General features: G+C 36.8%; 1 protein-coding gene across 1 annotated transcript in view; it reads left to right on the forward strand.

Annotated features, from left to right (window-relative positions):
* Positions 1–3411: 3411 nt before the first annotated feature.
* Positions 3412–19773, forward strand: part of LOC149792874 (NADPH oxidase 5-like) — a 162177-nt gene continuing 145815 nt past the window's right edge. The window contains exon 1 of the mRNA XM_089966670.1: positions 3412–3549. The gene's annotated coding sequence lies outside the window, so the exon portion shown is untranslated. The remainder of the gene's footprint in view (positions 3550–19773) is intronic.

Raw genomic sequence — 19773 nt, forward strand, 5'->3', positions numbered from 1 at the left:
AGAAATAACTATCGATTTGCCAATGTGTGTGTGTGTGTGTGTGTGTGTGTGTAGGTAGAGTAGTGTGATTATAAACACTAGCTCTTTTTTCATAGTGCGAGGGTATGTGTTTGTGTGTTTGTGTTTGTAACTGCTCACGTACGATTGTGTGGATAGTAGATTATGGATTTTGTTTATTGTTTCTTAGCGTATGTGGAGAGTATAGTTTGGGTTTTGTAATCGCTCACGTAGGATTGTGTGAATAGTAGATTATGGATTTTGTTTATTGTTTCTTAGCGTATGTGGAGAGTATAGTTTGGGTTTTGTAAGCGCTCACGTAGGATTGTGTGGATAGTAGATTATGGATTTTGTTTATTGTTTCTTAGCGTATGTGGAGAGTATAGTTTGGGTTTTGTAAGCGCTCACGTACGATTGTGTGGATAGTAGATTATGGATTTTGTTAATTGTTTCTTAGCGTATGTGGAGGGTATAGTTAGGGTTTTATTATATGAAATGAAAAATTAGGGGGATGTTTTCCTTCACGTCCGCGCTTTTCGTATAAGAACCCACAGTATTCGTCGTTCAAACCATTCTGCAAAGAATAAAAAAAGAAGATGGCTTCTAACCAAATGGACAAAATGGAAAAATTGCAAAACGTCCTCGACAATTTAGGAATGATAGAGCAAATGTTGGTTAACCTAAACGAGGATCACTATTCTTATAGACCACATCGAGTGAAGATGGAGATAAACAATTTACGAAAAATGAAGGTAATCATCAGTGATCTGTTGAAAGAAATAAAGGAGGAGAAGGAGGATGAAGAGGAAAGGATAAGGATGAGAGCATGGAATGAAAAAATTGAAAAAGAAGAAGAAAATGAAAAGAGGAAGAAAGAAGAGGAGGAAGAGAAGAAGAAAGAAGAGCAGCAGAAAAAAAAGAAAGAAAAGAAAAAGAAGAGAAAGAGTGTTGGAGATAAAATAAGAACTTGGTGGAGAAAAAGAAGAAACTAGAAGCAGAAGAAGAAGAAAACCCAAAGGCCCTTTTCAGGGCCAGCCATATTTCTCGAAAAGAGATAGCCTTTCCATTGCCTACCCCTTTTTTAAAAAAAAAATTTAAAAAAAAAAAAATCCCATATTCAATTCCCCTTTGTCCCTAAACAACCCCCAAACTCTATTCCCATATTAAATTCCCCTTGTACGTATATCGGCCCACAATTTTTTCCCATGTTAATTCCCCTTGTACGTATATTAACCCACGATTTTTCGCCATGTTAAATTTCCATTGTACGTATATTCACCCAGGGGTCTCCGTAATGCTAATTTCCATTGTACGTATAGTGCCCCACCTTACTACTAACAATATATACACATGTAAATGTTATTACTGACCAGATCACGTAACTATACCTACACACGTAAATTTAATTACTGACCAGATCACATAAACAATATATATACATGTAAATGTAATTACTGACCAGATCACATAAACAATACATACACATGTAAATGTAATTACTGACCAGATCACATAACTATACCTACACATGTAAATGTAATTACTGACCAGATCACATATCTATACCTGCACAGGTAAATTTAATTACTGACCAGATCACATAACTATACCTACACATGTAAATGTAATTACTGACCAGATCACATAACTATACCTGCACATGTAAATTTAATTACTGACCAGATCACATAAACAATATATACACATGTAAATGTAATTACTGACCAGATCACATAACTATACCTACACACGTAAATGTAATTACTGAGCTGGAACAGTTGAATACTGAGACATATGCTTGCTGAAGAAATAAATTCAATGTTCACATGTGACAAAAAAAATGGGAGGGACTTAGCTTTTTTCTGCAACATATGCTAACAACATAGTAATATAAGAGGGCCCCGAGCGGCCGAGTGGTCTAAAGATCTCACCGTTACAGATCACTAGCATCTCACCTCTGTCTGCGTGAGTTCGAGTCTCGGGTTCGGCCAATGTGGGTATGTGAGAAAGCTTGCTAGTAGCTTCTCGTGGGTCGGTGTTTTGTGCGGGGTTTTCCCCGGTTCTTCCTCCACCATTTATACTGGCCGCCATGTATAGCCTATCTTGTGCTGCAAATGGCGTTAAACCCTACAACAGCAGCAGCAACAACAACAACAACAACAATAACAAATACAAGAAGGACTATCTAACTTAAACCCGAGTATGAGCTTTAAAGAGACATGCATTTTAGGGGGTCAAGTCCAAACGAACAAGACATTAAGCAGTCTGTTTCAAATGAACATGACACACAATTGAGAATTTTATTTTGGGTGATCAAGGACACGACACAGATCAAAATATTTCAATAGAAGTTGGCAATATGTTTCAAATACAACAGTTATACTAAATTGTTCTATTGGCTCTGATGTAGGTTTTAGTTACCATGGTTATACTAAACTATACTATTGGCTCTGATGTCGTTTTTGTTACCATGGCTATACCAAAATGTTCTATTGACTCTGATGTCATTTTTAGTTACCATGGTTATACCAAACTGTTCTATTTGCTCTGATGTCATTTTTTTGGTACCATGGCTATACTAACTGTCCAATTGGCTCTGATGTAATTTTTGGTACTATGGTTGTACTAAACTGTCTTAGGGGGCGCTCACCAGTTAGTATGTACTTTTGAGAGATTGACGTATGTAAGGTGAAGTTATTTGCATTTAAAACATGCACAATGGAGAGAATGTTGGCATACCTCTATGCTACATTAATGTAATGTGGATGATATTTCTTTGGATATTGTACCTTTTGGAAATTGTACATGATTTAAACACACTGCTAACTAAAATGAATGCTCCCTTATGCTAAAAATTCAGCCTGAATTAGTCTAAAATACACTATCCATAGCAGCTATTAAAATAGGAGAAATCAATTTTGCCAGACTAGACAATACCAGCTTCTGAAAGTGCAATGAATGAATTACCAAATATATAAAATGTAAAAAAAGTTATCGGCTCTTTTTTTATACAATTTATCTCTGAAGTTCAGGACTTGAAAATGACCAAATGGAGCTAGCACTTTTTTGAAAGGTGCACATCTGGAGCAAGGCCAAGTTGTATGCTCTATAACCCATATTACACACATCAATCATATACCAAAATAAAGGGAATTAAATGTTCTTTGAATATTCAGTGTCCGATGTATTCATGGAATTTTTTCAAGTAGCTGACTTCTTCGAGTATACATACTTGTATCGATGAATAGTTGGTTGCGTGAACACACAGGAGGATGGATAGCTGCGTCTCAAGTAACCCTCGTCTCAATTAACCCTCGTTTAGTTTTGATGCCTATTTTGTGTGTGGCCTAATCCCATATTTCGCCGATGATTGTAATAGTAATACTCACGTCTCTGACCCAAATATGGCATACATCTATACCTTGCATGCATTTAGAGAACACCGTACAATTGTTATTTCATTGAAAGTGGAGGAATTCTGATCCGCTATGGACTATGTAAACATCTGTGTACAGTATATTGTTTGAATCACCAATAAGGGACTCAGAAGATGTAAGTATAATCACTGTCATGATGATGTCTATATTTTTGTCCTAATAATGCTTGAAATATTGTTCGTCTTCCTTGTTACAAGTCCACCAAGGGACCTAATTTATATTTTCATGGACAGTTTACTTCGTACAAATATATTTATACATACATACATACATACACGCACGCACGCACGCACGCACGCATACATACATACATACATACGCACACATACAGAGACATACATACTTACATACATACACACACACATACATACATACATACATACATACATACATACATACATACATACATACATACATACATACATGCAGACATACATACAGACATACATACGTACATAGGACATATTTCGAGAGCGGAGACTTTGTTCATTAACACATACGATATAAGTCTCATATGAATGAAACGCACGCACGCATGCACACACTGATTTTCACCAGGATTCATATGAGATCCATCTAGATATTAGCCAGTCTAAATTTCTGTTTTACTGAATAAAAACTTTAATGACATTGGAAATGTTGTGTCAAAGGCTGCATTGTACTCTATGCTTGCTTCATTGATTGGATTGTAACACTTTATATAATGGCCGCCGGCAGGATATGTAGGTCATGTGATCTCTTTGAAGGAAATGTTCATTTGATGTTTCACAGGTGTATGTTATTTTAACGTCGAGTATTGTTTACCTTTTGATTAATGAGCAGAATCAGATTTCTAGGATAAAGGTAATCCAAATATCTTTACCTATCGGTGCATTTATTGGATTTCCTCTCAAAAAGAACAATTCACAAAGCATACTAAGCCCAATATAGCCAAAAGAATAAGCCTTTTGATACGGTTCAATTATTCCAAAGCGGTTTCTGGATGTCTCTAAAAAAATGACTGACATACGATATTACCTGGTTTAATTTTCTTTCATCTGAGCGTGTCACAAAAACCTAGTATGGTGCTAATTCCTTTCATTTCGTTTTCCATGCATTCTCAGATATTTATCCCGCCTTATTGCCTTACTGTGTCACCAGACAATTATAAAAACTGATAGTGTATTATTTTAAAACTTTAAACGGACTTCGAGGACAACCATTTCTTCAATTTTTAACTTGGACAATTTCAAAATGTTGAAACTTCTTTAAAGTTTTGCAATGTTCTTGTATTTGCCAATTTACCATGGTATGTGTCCCAGTTCTATCAGAAATATATGAAGACTGAGGCATTGAGGTATATATATATATATATATATATATATATATATATATATATATATATATATATATATATAATGACAGATAGACTTCAGATAGTTGCACCAGACCAGTACTTTAGGCTGAGATGAGTATACCGCATGTTTCCTATTTTACTGATGTATTTAATAGTATATTATATTGCCAGGCATGTGGACTTAAGTCTCTGGCGCGGTCTAGATAAGTATTTTTTAAAGCCATACATTATGAAGTAAATAAAGCGAATACAAATTTAAAAACCAGGTCGCAGACTATAATTTGTACCTTCCTCCCCTACGCCAATTATATAGATTTCACCACCTGATGACACCAAATACAACGGATGCGCATTTTCGAATGCAATATAGATTGACGTCTTATAGCCTCCTAAATGCGAACATTAGAAACAAAACTACACATATGACATAATGTATGAACTGCTGCATTCTTTCTCAGTCAACGTAAACTATTGTTATGTAATACCTCGTATATCCTGGCGACACCTAAATGAAACAGCAATTTCGTTTTACACCTGAATACGAGCGCATCACAACAATAGATTAGGGGGCCTCTCTTTAATCTTTTTCGGGTAATTGATTAATGTATGTATATTTACCTTATGCACGTATGCGATTTTTTAATTACTTGGCATCGTATGCCCAAATCATCATCATCATACATGAAACAATTGTCATTTAAATGCGAGCAAATCGTTGGTTTTGTCTATGCAATATGGAGACAGGTTGTACGGTAACGTTTTTGATATATTTCACCACCACACATGTATGAAGTGGATACTGTACGCTTGGATGTACGTCGTAAATTAGGAAGTTATCGCCTTTTTCTTTAACACTATAAATGAGAACTCAATTAAGAACTCTTCTGCACTGGCCTGATCGGAGATAATATCTTCCTTTGTCTTGTAGGATAACTGAGTTTCTTGATAAAACGCCTTTGTTTACCACAATGGGAACAATGGAGGGTCATACATCTATACGTTCTCCTCCGCATGAGCAGTGATCGAAGAACAGAACTTTGATGGCTTCACGTCTAAGTTCGGTCACCAAGTTCCTTTATCTTTTGTAGTTGTTTCAGGTTTTTGACGTTTAAGATATTTGATATTTATGAAGTAGCTGAGCCTTCCTAGGTTGTCATTGATGAAGGGAGCTGATTGCTTTCTTTGTCTTTTTTCAAGGATCATCAACCTAGATCATATTAGTTAGCAATTACTCAAAGGACCAGTAGACATGATTGGCGTATCAGATATCTTGTTACACGCACACGGGTATTTACTTGACCGAGCGGTTGTCAAACCCTGGCGCGATTCTCGCTAGAAGTCATAAGTTTCCCCGACTTTCCAAAGACTTCCATACAACCTCAGTTGTAAATCAGAAAGCCCGACGTGTCCATTCTATACCTAAATTTTCCTCTAATTAATGCAAGACCACAGATAAACCAAACTGCCAACTATCTATCAACCGTACATCTGCGTGTTTTGGCTTCATTATGTTTCCGTACCACCAACCGTTCACGCCTTAGAACATATATGAGTATTCCCTAACAATGGGAACTATTTTAACTCCGCCACCTGCGGCCAGTCAATGATGCTTTCCAGGCACATTTCGCCGATATAATTGCACCATATTCGCCCACATGGCGACATGAACGGTGTCTGTCAAGTCCCTTTTTATTTATGCCCTTGTGTAATTTACAGGTTTAATACCGTAATTACCGTCCTTGCAGTCACGTTACCAATGTATGCCACTAGATTTTAATATGTACTATTTTACGACAGGGACATTCATTCGGTTTTGGTCGGAATTCACTACTAGTGAACCGGGACATCATGGAAACACACTAACACTTCACTCCGTGACGTTTGCTCCTATTCATTAGCTCATTAGTTCGGACCAGGAATATTTCCATGGCGCCGAATTCCAATAATCAAACAAGTAATCACACAAATCTAAGAATTGCTTAAAACGGGGCACTACAACCAAGTGCACATACTCTAAATTTACTACAATATAAGTTACTTGAAAAGGTGTTGACATTTAGAAAATGTGTAGACATTTTAGTTTAGAGGGCATCAATAGAGGACAAAGGCTTTGACACGACTTCTAACCGAAAGTTTGGGTTTTGAGTATCGGGATGAGATACCCTGCAGTACTTGTTCATATAAGGGTAGTTTTCTGTCGGGGTAACGTCTGTTGTCTGTTTCTTTTGAAAAGACGTTGTAAAACAGAAAATAAACGTCATTATTATGACCGCTGTATGAACAGATTTACACGATTTTGATTTTGCATAATGCAGAGTAACACGACTTTGTATGATACAGTTTAACACGACGTTAAGTGTATGATAGAGAGTAACACGACGTTGACTGTATGCTACAGAGTAACAAGACTTTGACCTTGTTTCATACAGAATAACACGACTTTGACTCTGGATGATACAGAATAATACGAATTTGACTCTGGATGATACAGAATAACACAATTCTTACTCTGGATGATACATAATAACACGACTTTGACTCTGGATGATACATTTTGCAAAGCCAGCCATTACTATGTTACATTAGAATTACAGTGGGGAGCTGTAGGGTGGGGTGGGGTGGGGAAAAAGCTAAAATAGTAACGTTCCTTTCTTTAATTGTCCTTTCTGATCAACAATAAACACTCATTGGTCTAACATTATTGTCTACAAAACACTTATAACAGTGAAGGGATTTCACACACCCTTATAGACGACTGGCATTATAAAAAATGTCAATTACTATTGAAGTATATAGGAATTTTAGAAGTGTAAGTTCAGTTAGATCGTTATACTGTAACTCCACCATATGACATGTATATAATAATACTTATAACATGAAACCTTTTTTAGTTACCACCCACTCTAGAAATGTATAAAACGACAAGGAAAAAACAACGCGCACAAGTAACGCAGAAGGCCCCTGCTGGATCGTTTCTCGTCAGTAAATTGTTTGCTTTTGTTACTGTTGTAATCTTTCATCATTTACAAATGTCATGTAAACTGATGTATTTGCTAATTTACGACTTGCTAAATTGCATTTAATTGAATGAGGTCTGTACAACTGCAAAAGAGGGTCATTATATAACTACTCTAAACAGGGACGAAGTTGATAAAATTACTTCAAATCTCGAACATTCGAAATTACATAGTAAATTATAGCAATGTAATGTGCTGTGTTAGTAAAATATCAACGATAATGTAAGTATATTTGATTGGATCATTTCCATACAAGGCTTTAAATGATTGGTAACCATTTATCACGCAAATTTTAATGTTGATGTCTGAAGTTTCAGTTTTAAAAGAAAAAGAACATCTATCCCCAAGTAAAGGGCATTGTAAAGAAAAGTATGGAAAAAGTATGCTGTTATTAACTAGCAATGAACTAATTTAATAATTTTTTATACATTCGTCAAATTAGCAAAACTGGCAGACCATAGACACCTCTTATCAAATTACAAAGGATACATGTAGGTTGTTGGAGAATATTGTTTAGGATAATAAATTAAATTTGATCACTAAATAGCCTGCAGACAATTTTACAGCACGTTGCAAATCGCTAAAGATTTGAAAAGGTCTCGCATAATTTTCGTGGACATTAACATTCTCTCTCACACTATTGTTGCTGCGATTATTCAAATTGTATATGAATTATTCTCTTTAAAAAACAAGACTCGGAAGTCGCAATATCGCAATTTTAGGTTCAGTGTCTCCTAGAGTTCAAAACGCTAAAATATACGTAGGTGGACCGCTCCGGTAGCCTAAGTGGTTGTGCATCCTTCTCGGATGCGGTAGGTCGCGGATTCGAACCCTCTCCGAGTTATACCAAATACTTATTTGCAGCCGACTCGTCTAGGGCTACGTTCAATTCATCTAGACGTCGAATTAGTGTAGTTTGATGTTTGAAACCCTTTCTGAGCACAGACATGTATGGGTATAAGATATTGTTAAATTAATTAGTGATAGGGTCGCAAATAACTTGTTCTAAGAGTTTTGATATAGCTGGGAGAAAAAAAAAAGAATTGTTCTTTTGTTTATCAAGTGGATCATTTTTCTTGTATATCCGGAAAAAATGGGCATCCCTGAGTCTAGCTTGGAAAATGTTTTGGTAAAGGCTCTAATTTTATGAGCGTGGTTTTTGGACTATTAGTGGCTGAGTTCCAAGTTTTAAAAGTTTTGTTGCAATAAGATATATCCAAGTTGCCATTTTGATATTGATATTTGATATGGTCGTAGCTGTACAGTCTTCTGTGTCATGAGAGAAGTCAGACTGGTAGACACACTGAAGGTCTTTCTCAATGACTGTACGTTTGTATGTTGACACACTGAATGTCTTTCTCAATGACTTTACGCTTGGATGTTGACACACTGAAGGTCTTTCTCCTAGGTTAGTTGGTTATTGCCCATGCATTTAACACCATTAATGAGAAATCATTGAAGAATTCTGCTATTTGTTTGCCTAAAAACACGTATAACAGTGTAGGGATTTCATACACCCTTATAAATGACCAGCATTAGAAACAAATGTAAATTACTATTGTAGTATATGGGAATTTTAAAAGTGTAAGCTTTGTTAGTTAGGCATACCGTAACTTCACCATATGACATGTATATAATTATATTTGTAAAATGAAACCTATTTCAGTAACCACCCAATCTAGAAATGTATACAAAGACACGGAAAAAACCCACGCATAAATAACTTAGAATGTCCTTGTTGGGTCGCTTGCCGCCCGAAAATTGTTTCCTTATGTGAATTTTATTCTCGTTCAACCTTTACGAATGTCATGTAATCTGATATATTTGATAAATTTTGACTTATGCATGTGCAGTTAATTGATTGGGGTCTATACAGCTGTAACAAAGGGTCTTTATGCAACTCCTGTAAACATGGAAGAATTTGCTTAATTTACTCTTAATCTCCAACGTTCGGAATGACCGAGTATATTATATTTATATCAGGAATCCCAGTGTTAGAATATCAGTAGTCAAAAACGAAATATTTCAATCTTACTACAGCATCGTGAATTGGATCATTTTTAAATTTATTTTTGAAGGATGGCTCACCATTTAGGATGCAATTATTAGGTATTTAAGGATGATCATTTGTGAAATATTGTTGCATGTAAAAAAAATCTTTTAGTGAAGATAATTTTTACTCAGCTTAAATTTACCTAAAACGTATGGGTGTTTGGTGTGCATTTTCTCGTGTTACTCATAGTTAAATATATATCCCCAAGTATGGGTCATTGCGTAGAAAAGTATGGAAATAGTAGTCCGTCATTAATTGATCCCCAAGTATGGGTCATTGCGTAGAAAAGTATGGAAATAGTAGTCACTAATTAAGTGATCCCCAAGTGTGGGTCATTGCGTAGAAAAGTATGGAAATAGTAGTCCGTCAGTAATTGATCCCCAAGTATGGGTCATTGCGTAGAAAAGTATGGAAATAGTAGTCCGTCATTAATTGATCCCCAAGTATGGGTCATTGCGTAGAAAAGTATGGAAATAGTAGTCCGTCATTAATTGATCCCCAAGTATGGGTCATTGCGAAGAAAAGTATGGAAATAGTAGTCCGTCAGTAATTGATCCCCAAGTATGGGTCATTGCGTAGAAAAGTATGGAAATAGTAGTCCGTAATTAAGTGATCCCCAAGTATGGGTCATTGCGTAGAAAAGTATTGAAATAGTAGTCCGTCATTAATTGATCCTCAAGTATGGGTCATTGCGTAGAAAAGTATGGAAATAGTAGTCCGTAATTAAGTGATCCCCAAGTATGGGTCATTGCTTAGAAAATTATGGAAATAGTAGTCCGTAATTAAGTAATCCCCAAGTATGGGTCATTGCGTAGAAAAGTATTGAAATAGTAGTCCGTAATTAAGTAATCCCCAAGTATGGGTCATTGCGTAGAAAATTATGGAAATAGTAGTCCGTAATTAAGTGATCCCCAAGTATGGGTCATTGCGTAGAAAAGTATGGAAATAGTAGTCCGTAATTAAGTGATCCCCAAGTATGGGTCATTGCGTAGAAAAGTATGGAAATAGTAGGCCGTCATTAATTGATCCCCAAGTATGGGTCATTGCGTAGAAAAGTATGGAAATAGTAGTCCGTCATTAATTGATCCCCAAGTATGGGTCATTGCGTAGAAAAGTATGGAAATAGTAGTCCGTAATTAATTGATCCCCAAGTATGGGTCATTGCGTAGAAAAGTATGGAAATAGTAGGCCGTCATTAATTGACAATACAACAAAATGAATAGCTCTTAAAAAATACATCAAATTTGCACAACTGGAAGACCACAGACTCCTCTTATCATACGTAAAAAGGAATTTGTATGTTGGTGGGAGAATACTATTTTAGTATAATACATTTATTAAGATCACAAAAGCCTGTGGACAGGTTTACAGCAGGTTTCAAATCACTAAAGATTCGGCAAGGTCTCGTATATCTTCGTTTGACATAATCATTTTATGTCACAACACCGTTGTTGCAATTATTAAAATTGTGTAAGAATTATTCTTTATTTAACAAAACACAGAATTCGCAACCTCGTAATTTTAGCTTCAGTATCTGCTAGATCTCACAACGCTACTGCATACGTATGTAAAATATGACGTCATAATGTAATGATTACGTCATTTAGAGCTACTCACTTGCGTTGATTTTACCCAGAAGAAAAATGGTCCTACTCTAATGCTATGAATAAGCATACAAAGTGTCGCACCTTATAATTCTGTAAGGAATGGCTTTGCCACAAAATTTACATTTCTCCATTCTTTTGTTTTAGTAGTAACGTTCGTTTATGATACTTTATCATACTGATTTTATCGCCCTTCTTATTCATGTCATTTACTAACAAAAGGTTCAGATCATTTGTACCCAAATTAATGACCAATGTCAAACATTTTGTAACAGTTTTAACGCCTTCAAAATGCAGTTCTTTTTAATTAGTTAGACCTATACTTAATATCTCTAATCTGAAATTTTTAAAACTGCATTGGAATTTTGATCTCCCTCATCGTTAGTATACCTAACCTAATTAAATGCTTAAAAGCAGAGTTTTTGCGAATTATTTTGCAAGAAACGGAAACGGATAAGACATAGCGGTACACGTGACAAATAGTTAGGTATGCAAACGTACAAAAACGGAGTGTAAACGGTACAAGACATACGCGTTGGTAACAGAGGAGATTATTACATATTTTGGAATAGTTATAAAACGTGTAATGGAGGAAGTATTGTGCTGATATAATTTGTCTCTTTAAAAATATATTAAATTTCATTCAACTGATCTTATTTAACACAACCTTTACCCGTTGTATGTAATTCTATAGCCAATACTAAATATACAAAAGTTAAATTTTCAAGGGAACATTAAAAGGCTGTTTTAATAATCGCTTTATGAGGAGCAACTTTTGAAATAAAGAACGGCATAAAAGAGGCAGCAGGCGTCGTAAAGGTACATGTACATTTTTTTAGGTGGATGTCGATAGCATAGATTACATGAAAAACAAATTAATTATAAATAGCTTCGTATGCAGTTATAAACATCCTGACATTTGCATTATCGTAAAGCGCACAATAATACAATGTTGGGAGTCAGAGGAAGTTAATAATTGGCTGATTTCAAGAAATTAGGTTACTTTTTGTGTGAGATATGTTCGACTGTAATTGATGTTACAGTCATGCTCGTCTCGTTCATAGCTTATTTAAGGGAAATTGGTTGCTGGAAATTACTTTCATGTACTGCTGTCCTTGACTGCACTTCCTACTGATATGTGTACAATATATAGTATACACGCGGTGTGGTAACTAACACGAGTCCAAATTTCTAAACTAAACAGTCATATCTTGGCGGACCGCTCCGGTGGCCTAGAGGTTAGTGCGTCCGCCTCGGATGCGGGAGTTCGTTGGTTCGATCCCCGGTCGAGTCATACCAAAGACTTACAAAAATGGTACTAACAGCTGCCAAGCTTGGCGCTCAGCATTAAGAGGTTAGTGTTAGGACTGATCGGCCTGGCGTCAGGATAATATGACTGGGTGGGACATCATGCTACATGTCTGCGGCATGATGCCCCAGTGCCAGAGATCACTATAAACTGCCACATTGATGACATCGTTGCGATATGACTGAAAAATTGTTAAAGCTACGTTAAAAATCCAAATCACACACACACACACACTCACAATATCTAGGCGCTCACATTTTCACTTCCTCTGGAAGAGGGCATACTATTTCCATGTCTACAAGGATACCCAAGGATGATTTATTTATGTCGTACAAATATTTGGAAACAGTGAATTCGGTTCATACTATGCCGCACGTGTGAAGTGATTTCGATGGGAAAAAATGAATACTTCCAGCGCACAGACGATGTATGGCTGAATCGTCTGTGTATAAATGCCTCACCGTAAGACTATATCTTCACATTACGGAACGTCTTGTCAGTGAGAGGCTACTCATTGTTGATTACGGAATACAACACAAATTGAACACACCACAAACAGGCAATTTGCCTGAAAAAACAAACCACCAATTCACCAAAAGGAACAAATACGGATGCTGATTTAAGACAACAGACTTAATACCTTACTTAATCATGAAATGGAACGAATACGGACTTCAGATTCAAGACAATACTTGACACTAGAACTTATGGAAAGTTTACAATAACGGACTACAAAATCGTATGATTACGAAATGGATTACAAAATCGTTTGATTACGAAATGGTTACAATTTATGGACTACAAATGGATATTCAGGATTACGGAATAAAAAAAACAAACAGGCAATTTGCCAGAATTCTTACTATTTCTCTACTAATCACAAACATGCAAACACCAAACAAACATACACATTATTACTTAACATTATATTTTATTTGTGCTAAAGAATTACTCTCAAAACTGCCTGAATTACATTAGACTTGTCTCGAAATTACTCCTAAATTAAATATTTATTACTGATTTCACCAGATTTACTATTAATTGCCATAACTCTAATTTCCTAAACTAATACCTACATATTGTGTACAAAACCTTATTCCTAATTAATAAATCTGTCAAAATTCTATTTGAATATACACGCACTGCATATACTGTGGGGGCGACAGAACACATAAAATAATTCAAATTTCGGCACTAGGGGTCCTCTCTATGATCGAGTCTGAGAGGGACCACATCAATAAATTAAAGGACTTGCACATCTTCAGATGTAGAAGTATGTGAGTGATTTATTAATTTCATGAGTATAAGCTATAATTATTGTACTACTGCGTTTATTTTTATATATTTTCTATGTAGCTTCGTCTTACGTAGTATAATGCAAATATTTTTCATTCTTGTTTGTGACTTAGCAAGAGATTTATATCAGCAATATAGAATTGCATTTTATTAAGAAACATTAGTACCATAGGATTCTTGTCGGACACAGGTAGGTTCACTTCTGAGCCTGTTTATTGTTTTGTAATGTCGTGCCGATAATGTAATTTTGTATAGCCTACCGTATATAATGTCATTACGTGTTATCATATATGCCAATGCCATTTTTAGTACACGATGTTAGATTTAATTTCAGCTTATCGAAGTCGACGTGGTACAGCTGTAGAGCTAACAAAAGTAGTTGACCAGTAGAATCACGAACATCCTCAATAATTCACCGACTATGGCCAGCCTTGGCAAGACAGTATGCATAGTTGATCCTGATCTGAAACTTTTAAGTACATGTTTTATGTTCCATTTCACGTTTCATATCAAATTTGAAATTCACATTATCGTGTCGGTAGAGAGTATGAGTGTACTTCATATTTCCGTGGAATAAACTTGCACTTGAATGGGTAATGCAAACGACTGGTGCAGTATGCAACATGTGAAGTTGCTCCAACGAGAAAGACAAATGGCAAAGATGACTTCACGGCAAAGAAACGTAAATGGTAACCATCAGGACTAGAGTCGGCAAATAATGCATATTTAATCATCTTTGATATTTTTTCAGTAAACTTGACGACCGTGAATGCCATATTCTATGGAGCGACCAGATAGTATTGCTCATATTCGTTACATCAGCATAAATTTAAATTTGCAACTACAATCAAATGTGTTGTGAGCTTAGCGTCAAGGAGAACTAGATCAAATATCATTTTAAAATTTTATGTGAAAATGTGACTAAGACATGACTTGCTGACTTAGAAGACTATATTTCAATCACAATGTTTGCATTGGCACAAAAGTTAATTACGTTGATAGCATTACAAGATCTATGTCAAGCTGAAAATTTAGGATTATGGTCCTCAAATTATCTCTGAATTTAATGATATAAGTAGTGAATGGGGATACTAGAGCGACAATGGGAATTAGCATTACAAGACCCCTTGGGAACATATAGCGACAATGGAAATTTAACATGGAGAAAAATCGTGGGAACATATAGCGACAAGGGAAATTAACATGGAGAAAAATCTTGGGACTGTTGAGCGTCAAGGGGATTTCAACATGGAGAAAAATCGTGGGAACATATAGCGACAAAGGAAATTAACATGGGATTTTTTTTAAAAAAAATAAAAAATAAAATAAAAAAGGGGTAGGCAATGGAAAGGCTATCTCTTTTCGAGAAATATGGCTGGCCCTGAAAAGGGCCTTTGGGTTTTCTTCTTCTGCTTCTAATTTCTTCTTTTCCTCCACCAACTTCTTATTTTCACACCTACACTCTTTTTCTTCTTTTTTTTCTCCTCCTCTTCTTTCTTCTCTTCCTCCTCTTTTTCTTTCTTCCTCTTCTCATTTTCTTCTTCTTTTTCAATTTTTTCATTCTATGCTCTCATCCTTGTCCTTTCCTCTTCATCCTCCTTCTCCTCCTTTATTTCCTTCATTACACCACTTATCATATCCTTTGCTTTTCTTAAATTATTAATTTCCATTTTTACTCTATGCGGACTATAAGAATAGTGATCTTCAACTAGTCGTACGAGCATTTGTTCTATCATTCCCAAATTGTCAAGGACGTCTTGCAATGATTGAAATTTATCCAGGTGGTTTGAAGCCATCTTCTATGAAGAATGGTTTGAACGACGAATACTGTGGGTTCTTATACTTAAAGCGCGTACGTGAAGGAAAACATCCCCCTAAAAACATAAAATGGATCTTACCTAGATCATGACCCAACAACGCGCGAACGTGAAGGAAAACATCCCCCTACTTTTTCATTTCATATAATATAACCCAAACTATACTCTCCACATACGCTAAGAAACCCATAATCTACTATTCACACAAACATACCTGAGCTCTTACAAACACGCAAACACACAAACACATACCCTCACATCTTTTAAAAAGAGTTAGTGTTTATATTCACACTACTCTACCTACACACATTGGCAAATCGATCGTTATTTCTTTTCTAGAGTATTGGGTAGCCCTGAAAAGGGCTGTTTTGTTTGGAACTTCATGGACACCTGGTTAATGGTGGCACCTTCCAGGCCTGGCACCATATACACATCTTATCCCCCAGTTACTTTTTACCTTTTGGGGGGAGAGAGCAGAGGCAGGATATGTCGCTTCAGAATCCCAATTTTCGCTCTCTGGGATTCTGAAATTTTTTCTTCTCTCCTTTTCCTCCTCCTCCTCTTCTTTGTATCTTCTCTCCTCCTCTTTGTATCTTCTTTCCTCTTCTTCTTTATATCTTCTCTCCTCCTCTTCTTTGTTTCTTCTTTCCTCCTCTCTTATTCTTCCCTCCTCGACAATGGCTTCCGCGGCCAGTTCATTTAATATGCGCCTGGCATATTCCAGATGCACATGAAGTTCCAACAGTTTCTCCAGTCTCGTGTTCATTTTTGGTGTTGATCAATCAACAAGGGTAGCTAGACTGCCCAGCGAGTTTCAATTTATAGTGAAAGCGCGGACGTGATGGAAAACATCCCCTAATAACATAAAATTGATCTTACCTAGATCGTGACCCAAAAAAACAGCAACGCGCGGACCTAAAAGAAACACTCACTCACTTTTTTATGCTACCCATCACTATTGTAAAATTTTTTATAAATCACTTCAATGGACTATCCACATACGCAAAGCAATCCAATCTTACTCCAAATATACACCTCTAACAGCCAAAAACAAACAAACATCATTTTAATCTACTATCCACACCAACCTACTTTATCACTTACAAACACACAAACACACAATCCTATACACAAACACATACCCTCACATTTTTTTGAAAAAGAGTTAGTGTTTATTTTCACACTACTCTATCTACACACATTGGCAAATTGATGGTTATTTCTTTTCTAGAGTATTGGGTAGCCCTGAAAAGGGCTGTTTTTTTTGTTTTGCTATGGCATTCTTTTTTTAGTTTCTAAGAATGCGATGTCCTCTGAGGATAGACTTTCTGGCGATAGGTCTGCTTCTTCGGAAAGAGAAGAAGAACTCTTTGGTGTCGATACGGCAATCGACAAAGCCTCTGTCAGCTTCAGGTTGTTGCTGTTGTTGCTGCTGTTGCTGCTGTTGCTGCTGTCTGTACTTCTCTGTCCATTCTTCTTTTTCCCTGTTCATTACTTCTCTGAAGAGCTCTTCTATCAGGTCTTCAGTGATTTTTAACATTCTCACATTCTCTATTTCTTCTGGCTTCGGTATCAGACTGTGTCTGACCCTATGCAAATTCACGTAGGCTTCGTTGAGCTTAGCTAGTTTGGAACACATCTTCTTAGGAGGATGAGTCGACAATGGATGGTTAGACTGGGAACAACCCCGGTTCTTAAAGTCAAAGCGCGGACGTGAAGGAAAACATCCCCCACACGGTTTTCGAGTCGCAACGTTCAGTGAGTGTCATGAGAGGGATAGTAAGAAATGAAAGAGCATCAATCCAACATTCTTATAGCTAAACAAAAGACAAAGGCATTTTTTTCCAAACACAACATTTTTTATTCAAAAACCACTTAACACTAAACAACAACATTTCTAACATTTTTTAACAATAATCCAACACTATAACATCAAACAATTTTTTCAAATCACAAACATTTTTTTCTCAATCTACAATCTACTTTGAACAGGGTTGACAACGTTGTGAATGAAATTGTGATTTCCACTGTTGGAAATCATTAGGCCATTGATGGACACTACGTTTCCTAGCTTGAGACAAAAGATAAGCATAATGGTCACAAAACCATCGATCTACTTTCACATCGTTTCTAGCAGAAGAAAGAGGATCGAAATGAGTCACTAAATGTTCTAAGGAATAGCCCAGGCTGCGATGATGCAGAAAATACACACAGTACTGTCCACACACCAAGGAATCTGTGCCTTGTAATTTCACATTATTGAATCGGGTGGTTTGAGCATTTCTTCTCATAAAGTCGATGATATCGTCTTCCAAAGGGGGCAATCCGTACGAATCGAAATATTCCACACATCCTTCTTGAGGAAAATAAACGGCTACCCAGTGGGTTCCTGGGAGATGACTGTCGTCCGTGTTGATCACGTAAGCTTGATGGTCTTTAGGTTTGCGATGAGGGAGTTCATCTTTAGCACAGACGACAGGATTCCAAGAAGCCGTATACGAACTGTGGTTCAAAAGGTAATAAAGTTCCCAGGTATCCATTGTTTTGTGTTTTTTCTTCTTCTTCACAGGTAATAATACGTTGTCAATTCGATCCTGACTTTTTGCTTGAAAATGTCTGACGAATAAACGGTTATTCGTTCTGTTTCCTCACTCTGATTCAGGAGAGCTTCGATACGATGGATCTCTTGAGTGGTTAATGCTGGACAAGAATGTTCACGCAAGTCTTTATACCACTGGTGCAACACGTCTTTGTTCGAGATGAGACTCCAAGCTTCGTCCAGATACTCGTCCAATTTTTCTTCTTGACTCAACATTAGGCATTTATCGTGTTGAATTTGACTGGGATGATCGTTTTGACATCCATAGCAATTTTTCTTGATCAATTCCGTTATTTTGTCGACCAAGTGTTTGGCAAAACAGGAGACTAAATGGGCTTCTTGTTCTGGCCATCTCGACTTCATCATGATCACTTCTTCTTCTTTTTCCACGGTCTCCTTACATTCCATCTCCAAATTTTCTTCACTAGGTAAAGAGGGATAACAGTCTTCCATGGTTTCTAATAGTCTAGAATGACTTCTCTCAAACTGTTGATTTCTATGGTATTATCGAATTCTGCATACAGGATGACGTTCACTGTGTTATCTGCGGGTAGTGGACTCGCAAACTGAATTTCCACACGAATCTGGCCAGATTTTATAGGGTGGAAATGTCCCTCGTCGCTGCCTTGGTCTGGAGTGAAATCGAAAGCCCACAAAGTGTAGCCTCCGTCATAATCGTCGTACGTAATGCCATGACTGGTGTTGGTTCCTAACTGTCCGGTGGCTTCGTACAGGGACAAGTACGATCTCAAGTAATTCTTCTGGGCAAAGTTAGGCTCGAAAGGTCGGGTACACAAGGTCTTGCCATCGCGACTGACCTCGATCTTGGACACATTGTAATGCTTAAACTCAAAAGGATTTTCGTTGTAGGCTCCGTTGAAGGCTGTATTCTTGACGATACCAACGATCAAACGCTTGGGTAACTGTCCTTGGAACAGATGATCTTCGATCATGGATCGCTGTCCCTTGGGAATGGTGAAGGTTTTCACTTCTACGCGTCGGATCGGGTACTTGGCGGTCGTTCTGCTCAACGTCTGACTGATGTCGTTTCCCACTTTAGGCAACACTTCCACACGACGCACGTAAAGTCTGGCTTCTTGAATGACGGTTTTGTAAGTGGCATCAGCAACACCAGACATCAAATGGAAAGCGGCACTGCTGCGATTCAGTCTCAGGCGGACATCCACCCCGTTCAGCAAATACTTTTCTTGTAACCACATGTCCAAATGCAAACGATCCATCAGCTCTAAACTTCGCCCTTGCAGAATTTTATTTCTACGTGTGTTAAACCCCACATTGTGAACATTC

This window comes from Sinohyriopsis cumingii, chromosome 8 (assembly GCF_028554795.1).
Source record: "Sinohyriopsis cumingii isolate HCF-2022 chromosome 8, ASM2855479v2, whole genome shotgun sequence".
Classification (NCBI taxonomy): Eukaryota; Metazoa; Mollusca; class Bivalvia; order Unionida; family Unionidae; genus Sinohyriopsis; species Sinohyriopsis cumingii.